Below are 4,705 nucleotides of genomic sequence, written 5' to 3' on the forward strand. Positions count from 1 at the left end.
GCTCTCACGTCACTGTTGACAGCCATAACTCTGAAGTCGTAGGTAATTTCGTCTATCTTGGAACTGAGTGCTTTGAGGTATGAGGAAAATCGCCCAAGGATGTCAGTATCATCCAATATCGTGTGAAAGGAGTAGATTTTTCGACTTTTGGGGGCAATTGTGTTGCGCATGGGCGATCGTGGCCATGAATCGGGGGATTCTGTTAACCATCGAGGACTATTCCACCAAAGACTGGTAGTTGCAAGGTGCAGTGGCTTGCACCCCCTTGTACCTAGATCGGCAGGATTGTCAGCACTTGCCCCGTGTCGCCAAGTGGCTGATACAACTCGGTCAAAGATTTGGGGCGTTCGATTGGAAATGTACGTCTTCCATGCATGTGGAGGTTTTTCTAACCATGCTAATACAATTTGGTACTGCACTACATAGTTCTAGTCGTGGCAGAATTATTGTTTTTAGCGGAGCCACCTTTGCCTTGGCTGCTAGTAGGTGGCTGGTGGTCGCTGTGTCGGATTGTGTACGCACATAGATGGTGGCGCAAAATACCTTTTCAGAGGCATCACAGAAGCCATGTAGTTTGACTTTGTGGTCTGGGGCATAATTTATCAATCGTGGGATTCGTATCTGTGAGATATCATTCAGATTACCCGTAAACTGGGACCACTTTTCTAAACGAAGTGGTTTCACTTGTTCATCCCAGTCAGTTCCGTCTAGCCACAATTCTTGTATTAGAATTTTTGCTGGTATCATAATTGGCGAAAGCCATCCTGCGGGGTCGAAAAGTTTTGCTACCGAGGATATAATTTGCCTCTTTGTTATGGCTGATAGTGCGGCTAGTCATTTGGGTATGAAAACTGGTCAGATATCGCATTCCATTGTATCCCCAAGGTTTTTGTTGTGCTTTCCTTTTCGAATTTAAGGAAATTAGTGTCTAATAGATTTTCTTTAGGTATGTCCTTTAAAATATGAGGGTGGTTCGCCGTTATATTTTTCAACGGAAACCCTGCTGTATTGGGCGCTTGTGTCACTTGTACTAGTGACTCGTATGCCTGTGGAAGAGTGTGGCTTCCTTACAGAATGTCGACTACATACGTTTTTCAACACTTGTGTTGCCAGAGGAAATTCTGACTTTGTGTCTTCTGCCAGTTCGTGGAGTGTACGAATGGCGAGATATGGGGCACAGTTTACGCCAAAGGTGACTGTTTTTAATTTAAAGTCTCGTAGTGGACTATTGGAAGATTTTCGGAAAATAATTCGCTGAAAATCTTGATACGTATACGACTATTTGTCGATACATTTTCTCAGCATTCCCATCAAAAACGTATTTGTATATATGCCAATTTAGGAGGAGGAGCATTAAATCTGGCTGAAGCGTGGGTCCCGTAAATAAAAGACATTTAGGGAATTCCCCTAATTGACGTACTTCTTTGAGATTTCCTCAACTTGAGTTGTCATTGTTGTGACTGGTTCCGCAGCTAGTCCGCTTAGGACCCATCCTAAAATGGAATTTATGCCTTCGAAAATAATTTGTGGTATGAGATCGCTGCCTAATAGAATGTCTATTTGAGCGGGAGTGTTGCAGTTCTCGGTCTGCTAACTTAAGGTGTGAAACCTTTTCCAATGCTTGCTATTTATAAGATAGCTTGGAAGCATGTTTGTTAGTTGCGGTAAGACAATAGCTTCTGCTTATATGCGCTTATCCGCTTGGGGGAAAATAAGGGTAATGGGGTAGATTTTGTTTGAGTTTTGTACTACTCTTCCGCCCCACCCGTAATTTCAAAATTAGCTAGTTTTGTTGGAAGTTGTAACCTACTTTGTGCCTTAGACGCTACAAATGATCGTTGAGATCCTTGGTCTATTAAGGCCCTAAGTTTAAAATGTTCTCCTCTTTGCTCGATGGAGACCACTGCTGTCTGCAATAATACACTGCTTTGGCTTTCGCTATGTAGCGTCTGAGTTTTTAAAGCCTTTGAGCATCATGGTGCTTCTTGGTAATTTTCGGAATTTTGTAAGTCGGGATTTGCTGTTGCAACTAATCCCGCTGCTCTTTTAACATTAGCGTTATTTTGAGCGTAGTTGGAAAAATTTGCAATGTGAGGCATGGAGTTATGTAGTTTATGGCAATAAACGCAATTAAATTTGTTTTCGCAATCTGCGAGCGCATGCGCATGTGACAAACAGTTGGTACAAAGCTTTTTCGTTCCTACGAAATTGTTTCTTTCGTTAATGTTTAGTTTTTTAAATTTCTCGCAAGATTTCAGCCTGTGCCCTCCCTTACACAGTTCGCATGACATATGTTTATTTTGTTCGGATGTTAACGTTTGTGTTTTGAAAAAAATACGATTTAAGTTGTTCTTGTTACTCCATTGGGGAATTATGAAGCTTCGATTTAGGTCATGTTGGACGTTTTTAGTTCTTTCCATCTTTTTATCTACCCTTTCCGCAATTTCGTATTGGGTAGTTAAGAAATCGTTCATTTGTTGCCACGTTGGGCACTTTCTTCGTGATGAGAGCGATTGACAAAAGGAACGATTTTTCTGGTAATGCCGATGTGCATATATTTACCAGAATGGGGTCCCAATTGTCTGTGGGAATATTTTGTGTCGCTAGAACCGACAAGCAATTTGAAACAGTGGATTGAAGTTTTATAAATTCTTCACTTGTTTCTTTCTGAACTTTTGGAAAATTCATTATTATTGTGACTTCTTTGTCGACTAACATTCTTTCGTTCTCGTAACGAGCTTTTAGAGCTTCCCAAGCATAATTGAACTTTTCGTCATTAAGAGCGAACTGTTTGACTATTGCGCCTGCTTGACCTTTTGTTTTGTATCGGAGGTGACACAATTTTTGCGCTTATGATAATTTAGGATGGTTTATATATACGGCCGTAAATATGTCCCGGAAGGACGGCCATTATTCATAACCTCCGTGAAATATTTCTGTATCACATGCTGGCACTTTGAGATGAATGCCTGAACTCGCCTCTTGGCTTTGAATTTGTGGCAGCTCTACTCTCGGTTATGGAGTAGGTGCAATTGCTTTAATTAATCTCAATTAATCGGAGATCATAGCTCTTGTTTCCTCGTACTGATCTAAGCAGTTTTCGTATTTGGAGCAAGCCGAGGATGTAAAATTTTCCGGTAGATCTGATTCGTCAGATTGTGGAAGTGCGTCATTCGCAGCTTGGAGACGTGTCCAGAAATTTCTTAGATTTTCTTTATTTATTTCGAAGACCTATTTAGAATTATCTTGAATCGGCGAAGATGAAAATCTAGTGCAGTATCGAATTATACTGTCACTCTCAGCAATAAATTTAGTTTATGAAATATATTTAACTTTTTTATGCTTTGTAGTACCTTGCTTTGAGCGTGTAGCTTCAGCAGGTGTACATGGGCTCTTTTCTTCAGAAATCGTTTATTGTACTTTCAGATATTGTATCGATTTAGATTCCTTAGAATGTCCGTTCATTTAGATAATATTATAGGTAAAAATTTAAAATATGAGAAAGAAAAAACTTCTCTCAATGTATTTCTGGTAATCTTTAAGTCTTATTTATTTTATTTTTGTTGTATGCGCAATGTATCAAATAACGAACGCAGATTTCGTTTTACTTATTCCCGGTGCTTATGTATTTAGCTACCAGTTTGTTCTTGTTTTTTATTTTATTTAATGTTTCGTACTCGTTGGTAAATGCAAAAGGAGAAAAAGGTTGATGACCTTTGTATATGAGTTTGCACAATATGTGCGTGTTTATGTGCATACGTAAGATGCTAAAAATTTATTTATTTTTGTTTTGCAAGCAGGACTGCAATGCTTCTGCTTTAACAAGAACAAGGGGTAATGCTGGACAGGTGCCGATTTGGACTTTGAATATAAGTATGTATGTGTGTGTGAAAACGTGAAAATGTCAACACGTATGTATTTGCTTTTTCTTTCTACCAACTCTTACAATTTTTTGTTTTATTTTGACTGTAAGTTTTTTTAATTATCAAATTTTAAAATTTTTAATAAATTAAAATTTTGCATTTACCGCTTTATTTTCTCGGAATTTTGTAAAATTTGTGAAATTTTAATTTAATTTTGTACCCTATGTACTTTTTATATACCGGCATAGACATATGTATGATATTATTCGCCGTACGGATAACGCGGTAATAGAAAATCGGTGAAGTGCAGGTATGCACTTTTGGTTAATATGTAAAATTTTATTTATGCCGTTTATACATACATTCGGGTGTATGTCACATTAATTTTGTTTCTCACTTTGCTTCGGTATGTAAGGTATGTACATATGAAAGTGGTGACTATTGGCATATATCGTCCCCTCAATATAACAATAGCGTATGTGSTCATACGCCACTATTTTTTTTATTGCATATTTAGAATATCCATCATTGATTCTATGTCTGGTCAAAATTTCGTCAAATTCTACTTCCACAAAGTGGGTCAAAGTGTCATTGGAAAAAATTGTGTATAATTTCATGCTCAAAAATTTCCTTCAATAAATTGCCACTGCAAAGTTGTTAAAAGAATAATAGCGTATGCGCATTATACTCCATTTTCTTCTTCTCGATTGGCGTAGACACCGCTTACGCGATTATAGCCGAGTTAAAAACAGCGCGCCAGTCGTTTCTTCTTTTCGCTACGTGGCGCCAATTAGATATTCCAAGTGAAGCTAGGTCCTTCTCCACTTGGTCCTTCCAACGGA

This window comes from Bactrocera latifrons, unplaced genomic scaffold, assembly GCF_001853355.1.
Source record: "Bactrocera latifrons isolate USDA-ARS-PBARC rearing strain unplaced genomic scaffold, ASM185335v1 scaffold_1014, whole genome shotgun sequence".
NCBI classification, from domain to species: Eukaryota; Metazoa; Arthropoda; class Insecta; order Diptera; family Tephritidae; genus Bactrocera; species Bactrocera latifrons.